Below are 8,154 nucleotides of genomic sequence, written 5' to 3' on the forward strand. Positions count from 1 at the left end.
GTGACAAAGTGATTGATCACCTGGAAGTCTACCTGAAATAGAAATTCAAGTTTTTAATGAGATTGTGAATTTCAGATGGACCCTCAGTATGTCTGTGAACTGTCACACTTCACATGATGCTGAACGGGTTCAGGACAGACATTCAGTCTGTGTCTCATCTCTGTCAGACTCACCATCAGCTTTCTGCATCAGCACATTCACAAATCAAAGAGTTACACTCGTGATGATTCCTTTCATGATGTAGAGCTTTGAGTTAGCAACGCAAAGGTCAGGGGTTTGATTCCCAGAAGACACACGGATGAAATGTATTGCTTTAATGCACTCAGTCAGTCAATTTGAGGTGTCTGTCAGAGGCATAAATGTAAAATGTAGGAAGCAGTGTGCTTTGAAAATTTTTTGGCATGTAAAATTTTTTTCACTGCACTGTCATGGTCAAAGTGGTCCCAAGCTGTCGCAGTACCCTTTGAAAAGATCATAATATGTAGAATTTAGGTACCATACAGTATGTGTATATTCGGAACCAATACCTCTGAGGTTCTAAAGATTAAATATATAAGTGCAAAGATAGCTGTCCCAGTGAAAGCTAGGGCCATTTTTTTTACTATTTTTTTCCGACAGTGCATGGGAAGAAAGTATTTTTTGTAATACAAGGAAGTAAATGTTTCAAAAAAGAAAAAAAAAACATTCTCAATGTCTTTTTCCCTGTTTTGGTCAATGTGCATGCATGTTCAAGACATTATATGAAATAATTTAGTTTGACACGAGAGGGCGCTATGACTTTAGAAATATTTGGCTCAGTTTTTAGCTGTCGGCTGATGAACATTCTGTTATTTCAGTCGACTCTTAAAAAGTTTTTATGAATATTGAAAGCATTAAAGAACAAAGTTTAGTTTCTATATTGGTAATTGTCATTGAGTTTAAATATTTTAGTTATGGGACATAGCAATACAGTACTATTAAAACTACAAAGATGATGTTAGAGAAGCCATAAATCAAGTAAAATTATTCGCACAGGAGTCTTTACAAAATGTCTGAAATGTAGCAGAGAAAAGCAGGTGCAAACATGAAACCAGGGCTTCAGTTTTTACTTTCAGAGTTTTTATTATTTTACAGTCAGAATTTTATTCTGTGGCTTTATTTTTATTTTCAATATTTGCCATTGTAGTAATTATACACAAGAATCTTCTGTGAAAATCTCATATAGATTTATATTCTTGTTTTTGTGTTATGGTCATGTGATAATTTCTCACAAAAAAATCTTTAGGCTTTTCCAAAATTATTTTTGTTGATTTCCAACAGAATTTAATTGTAAAAGTAAACTAACATACAAAATCACTGCAGAAAACAGGCGATTGTGCAAGCAGACATTTCATTTAAAATCTTCAATTCAGCCCTTGTGACAACTAGCCCCAGGCTGTCCGTGTTATTTTTGTTATTTTTAAAAAAAAAACAAAAAATATCACTTTCAGAAAACACTTTCTCCTTTGTGTTATTATTGTCCCACAGACTGGACAATGTTAGAAAACATTGCAGCATGAATTTCCATAGCTAATATACACACATTCTCCTATTGAGTGCCACAGGAGGTTGGAGACAACAGCATGCTTCAGTGCATTTAAATTGATAAACCCTGTGTGTGTGTGACACTGATGAATGAAACTGTGTAAGAGGAAAAAAAAGCTTAATGCATCGCTCTACTCTACAAACTCTCCCAGTCTGTTCTCTTCAAAATTATACCTCCATACCCAATACAATATTTACCTGGCATGTTCTCTTACTAATAATAAACAAGCGAGAGATTAGAGTTTTACTGTACACATCCACCACACTCAGTCATCATGTTTTCAAAATGATTGTGAATGTTTGTGAATTTCTTTTCTGTGGGTTTGTTATTGTGAGAAAAAAACTGTGAACGGGATACAAATAAATGTGTTGTTATCATTCACTGTACCTCCTTTCACTTGAAAATGTTGTTTTTAAAATGTTGTCCTTGCATCCGTTTTAATATCCAATATCCTTGTACAGGGAGTAAAACATGATTATTTTGTGCAGAGAGCAAATTGCTGCATGTCTTGACATTTTTCCATCACCTCAGGAGACCAATGGGGCAAAACCGAAATGCGGACCAAATCCGGCACTGTACATGGATACAATGTGTCAATCATGTGTATACTGTATGTGTGTGTGAGAAACAGGCTGTAATGTTTTACGTTATAAACAAAATATAGCTCAAATGAAATATTTTGCTTTATTAAATATATAAACACATTTAATGTATTAATCCATGAATTTTAGTTAAGAAACCATAACTATTAAAACCGAGCTTTCTACACTGAAAAAATATTTCTGAATTCAATTTAATTAATCATAAAAATTCTCATTCACTCCATTACAAAATCATTTTTGGTTTTAAAGTAAAAGATTAAGTGGTTTCTAGGCTTATCACATGTGTTTCAAATTAACCTATGAACTTGACTCATTTTAGTTGGGACTACATGAATAATGTGTGTTGTATTAAAGCAATATTGCTAACTGGGCAGGGATTTCCAATTCCCAGCATGCTTTGCATTAGACTGAATGATGAGAGAAAATATATATATAAAAAAAACATTATTTTATGCATTTTAATCAAGATAAGAAAAGACAGGGACTTGTTTGTGTTTAGTATGTTGTTATATAAGTCTTTGAAAGAGTTTCTGTTTTGTTGTTGGGTTTTAAATTGTTATCATTGCAAGTGTAAATGCACTGAAAAAAAATTATTCATTCAATTTACTCACTTTTTTAAGGTAAGTGGTTGCAATCAAATTATTTAAGCTACATTTAAACAACAACAAAAAAATTAGAAAGGCAAAACAAAACAAAAAAAACTTTGTTTAAATGTAGCTTAAATAATTTGATTGCAACCACTTACCTTAAAAAAGTGAGTAAATTGAATGAATCATTTTTTTTCAGTGTGCCTTGATTCGAAAGCATTTACATTGGAAATGGCCAATATTAGTTATTGCTAATTGCTAATCTATGCTGTTGCTGTCATATAACTTTATCTTTCTAAATTTAAGTAACTAACATGACTAGACAATAGTAGCATTGGTGAATTTAACAATTTTTACTCAGATGAACTCAATTTAATTGTGCTAAGATTACTAAAAATAATTGAGTAAGTTGAACTTAATACATACACTGTAAAATACTTTGCTGCCTTAAAATTGTTTGTTAAATCAACTCAGATTTACAAGTCATGTCAACAGAGATGAGTTGTCACAACTTATAAAATATAGTTGAGAAAGTCAACTTAATTTTATAAGTTATAACAACTCACCTGTAGTTATAACAACTCATCTCTAGTCAAGATAAATAATAGTAAGTTGAAATGACTTGTAAATCCGAGTTGATTCAACAACAAAAAAATTAAGGCAGCAAAGTATTTTTTTCTCTTTTTTTGGTGTATAAAAGCGCCATCAGTTATAAATCTATGTCTCTTTTGGCAATAAAAGAGTGTAATAACCTATTTTATTATCATTTTAATAAATTCAGCTGCCTTGTAAAATAGACAGTACTTATTTAAATGCACAAGATTAACTCAACTTAATCCAACAGGAGAACTGCAGGTAAACTATTCCATCAAAAGTGGGTAATTTTAGTAAATCCTGACAGTGAGTAATTGTTTTGAAGTCATCAGTTCATAGTACTGAGAAGTTTATGATAATGAAATAACTAACCATCAAAAATGTTTTAAACCTGAACATATCAAATTTGTGGTGATTTTGAAAGCTTTCTTGCGCATTAAAATGACCTCATTACAAGCCATTAATAGGAGATAAAATGTTACATGTTTGTTTTTCTCTTTGGTTCACAGGTTTTTATGGCAATAAACAGTGTTTAATAAGATTTTAGAGAACACGAGCAATTTGTGCTGTAACCTATAAACATTTATATCATACACAAACCCTGTAAGTGTGTGATGGATGTACATATTGTCTTGCATATAGCGTTTGCGTTGTTTAAAGTCTCTGTTAGCCATTAAAACATGACTATGGCCATGCACCAGCCACCGAGCAAACACGAACCTTCCTAACATCTTAAACACTTCATTTAGGGCCACCATATTCACAGGTGCATGCTGGGATAGATATCTCATCACCAGCACCTAACTGATGGTGCCGAGAAAGTTAAAGTAAGTTTTACAATGACAACATGTGATGTATCGAAGGCCTGTTTTAACAGTCTGACCTTTTTCAGGAAAGGCAAAAAATAATAACCATCAATAAAATATGAATCATTTGTTAAATGTTGCTAAGGGCTCGTATAAATCATTTGCATTGAAAATCATTTGTTATGAACAGCACACAAGCATGAAGACCGTTGGATCTCTTAAAGGTTCTCAAGATTAATGAAGGATATTGATATATCTGTTAATATTCAGAAATGTTAAGTAAATCTGACAACTTTGAATAGCAAAGTTCAAACTACAGTTCTGTTCACAATAAATAAAAGATAAACAGAGATGTTGATGGGTTATATTTTTATTTATTATTATAATGTGCACTGTTAGAAAATATGGTACTGTCACTGGGGCAATACCCTTTAAAAAGTACACATTTGCACATAGCAGTTCCTCAAAGGTATATATTGTTATCAAATACTGTATCTGTGGGATCTTTTTAAGGGGTACTGATCCAATGACAGCTTGGGACCATTTCTGTACAGTGTGCTTTTGCTATATGAGAGTTAATACTGTAGCGACTGATATTTTTTATGTCAATCAAAACATATTCTTCTCCATTTTAAATGTTTATTTATTTGTTACACCGTTACACTCGGATGTGTCGGGTGAATTCTGACAGGACAGCAAAGCTCGCCCGGGTCTTTAGTGCTTATATCACATTTCTTTGCCAATCCCTCATCGTTTTTGTGCTCCATTGAATATTTCTCTTCATAAGATATTAAGTATTCAAACCTCATTTGCGTCCTTATTTTTCAATTTGCTGCTGCAGTAGTTTAATTTATTCCATATAATTTCTTTTTTCCGAGAGGGACATTAATCATTGCCTGTTCCTTTTAGTGCCTGTGGGATTCTTCTTGCTTCTTTTTGAATCAATAACACAAAGGCTCCTCCTTCACAGAGTAAGATAAAACAGTTAAAGGACATCTACTTTCCTTCTGCTATACGCAGATCACTGCTGAGTTTTACCTGCTGGTGTCTATGAAACTGGATTTCTGTCGCTTTAAGTCTGCTTTACATCTGTTAGCTTTTAAAACTTGATAAAAACACGCACGAAAAATGCATAAGGATGGCGTGTCCACATTTCTGTCTAATAAAAAGCTCTTTGAAATGATAACTATTAAAACCTTCTATTGAATAACAAAAGAAAGCAATGCATTACTTTTATAAGTAACATTTCCCAACACTGAATATGTATTAAATCTCTAGAAATACCACACATATTATGAGTATCCAACCCTGTCAAATCCAATCCAATGCGTATAATTGCATGCATGCCTAAACATAAAGATGACACAGAAGGATCTTCACAACAATACCATAGAAAAAACAATTTTGTTTTCAAAAAAGGTACAGATATATACATTTGGTACCAATGTGTACCTTTGAGATAATAACGAGGTCTTTATGAGCTCTGGACTTTCTAATGGAAACTTTTTGACAGCATTTGAAACAATGCTGCGTTTCCATTAAAGATGTGCACAAAATGTTTGCGTTATTTTCAAAATGTCATCAATGACAGCATTCCCATTAACTGATATTATGCAACTAAAATGTAATGTTGAGGTCTTGCGATAAGTTATTCCAAAAACTATTGGGGCAGGTGTGTTTGGCCCCACGTAGACCGACATGCATATGACATCAAATAACCGCAAGAGCGACTCAAAAGTATAACCAGCAGTCGACTCCCAAATTGCTCTTGCGGTATTTTGATGTAACACATGAAGTTAACCACACCTCCTCTGTCTTGTCCTCCAATCAAACATATGCAGGGGCGTCAGTTTGTGTTGAAAAGTGATGATGTTGAAAAAGCATTACAGCAGGACGGGAAAATATTGAATAACGGCGCATCAAAAATGGGCATAGTGTAGGCCGGTCAACAACACCAAAATACTCAGCATAAACCCTCAACAATGTCGACTACACATGTAACAGTACCTGCAACACCAGCTCAACCGAACAGTGCAAAGCACCATACTGTAGAAAATAGCAGCACGTTTAGTCAATAAATAAAATGAAATTCATGACATATGTAAAAGAAAACACACCATAAGCACATAACGCGACATATGTGACCCTGGACCACAAAACCAGTCGTACACTGCAAAAAATTTCTTTTTCAAGAAAAAATTTTCTTTGTATTTTTGTCTTGTTTTTCTTGATGAGCAAAAATCTAGTTTTTAGACCAAATACACCAAATGTAAGTGATTTCGTGCATAAAACAACCAAAAAATCTTGAACATTTTTCTTAAACACTAAATTCAAGAAAAATTCAAGAAAAAAATGTTTACCCCATTGTTTTATGCACAAAATCACATATTTTTGGTCTAAAAAGAGAACATTTTGCTTAAATTAAGTGTTTAGGAAAAATTAAATCTTATTTTTAGATTTTTTTTCTCACCTCATTGGCAGATATTTTTGCTTGTTTTAATCACAAATTATACTAAATTGTATTTTTTTTTGTCTAAAAACTAGACTTATTTTCATTTTGCTCTATAAGAAAAAGCATCTTGATTTAATTCAATTCAATTCAATTTTATTTACATAGCGCTTTTCACAAAAGTCAATTGTTTCAAAGCAGCTTTACATAAATAGAAGCAGTGAAAAGCACAGAAAAACGACAGATAGCACAACAAAATACATGATAGCATAAGCAGTTAAATTTGCTACGGCTATGACTCAATATTATAAGTGAACGTATTACTAAAGTAACGTCTAGAAGAGGAAGCTAAGTAAAGCCCAAAATTTAAGAATTTTTAGATATTTCTACTGAAAACAAGACAAAAGTAGAAAAAGTAGGAAAGTCATTTTTGCAGACTAAGTCGCACAGGTATTGATTGATTTTTCAGAATATTTTAACCAAATGCTTTCAAAAAGTGGTGGGGACAAAATCAGCCATTTCAAAAAGTGGTGGGGACATGTCCCCAGCGTCCCCAGCGTCCCCAGTGTAAATGACACCCATGAACATATGGCAGCATATTTGAACAATTATCATAATTTTACGCATGTCAGGTGATCTGTAAATGCAAGAAAAAAAAATGTTTTGCGTTATATTCCTTATTTGAAATGCCTAAAAAACACCTCACCCGAGCGTAAAAACTTTTTGGCGATATATGGGAGTTGATACGAAATTGCCAAGTGCATTTTTAATTCACTACTTCAGTTTGATTTGAATAATTATGGGAACGCAGGTTATAAGAAGTATGTAGCTAAATGACATTTTTGTAAAAAAAAAAAAACTTTTTTAGTATTTATGCCACACTATATGTAATTTATATATCATTCTGCTCAATTAATTTATGATCTTAACTTGGTCAAGAACTCATTTCCTGTGAAGGCAATCGGTTCATTAAGATAATATGTTAATTTATTGGAAGTGCTATTAAGATATTCTGCAAAAAGAGTGTCGGTCAGCATTTTTCCAAACTTGGCCTCCTTAATTACATCATTCTTCTGCTGTCATTAAGGATATTAAAAATTCATTAACGGTAGATGTACTGCTGAGCTGCAACAAACCAGAGGAAAAGTGCCAATGATGTTCTTCTAAAGGCCAGAACTCTCATTAAAACTCTGTTAAAGGCCACTCTCACATCAAATAAGTTTAACAAGTATTTCACTTTCTGTCTGTCTATCTGTATGTCTATCCATTCATCCACTTATCCATCTATCCATCCACGTTTTATAATCTTATTTATTTATCCAACTATCTATCCATCCATCCATCCAAGTTTTATAAGCTTATCCATCCAATATTTCCATCCATCCATCCATCCAAGTTATATAAGCTTATCTATTTATCCATCTATCTATCTATATATCAATTCATTCATCTATCCATCCATCCATCTATCCATCCAAGTTCTATAAGCTTATTAATCCATCCATCAATATCTATCTATCTATCTATCTATCTATCTATCTATCTATCTATC

This window comes from Paramisgurnus dabryanus, chromosome 1, assembly GCF_030506205.2.
Source record: "Paramisgurnus dabryanus chromosome 1, PD_genome_1.1, whole genome shotgun sequence".
Lineage (NCBI taxonomy): Eukaryota > Metazoa > Chordata > Actinopteri > Cypriniformes > Cobitidae > Paramisgurnus > Paramisgurnus dabryanus.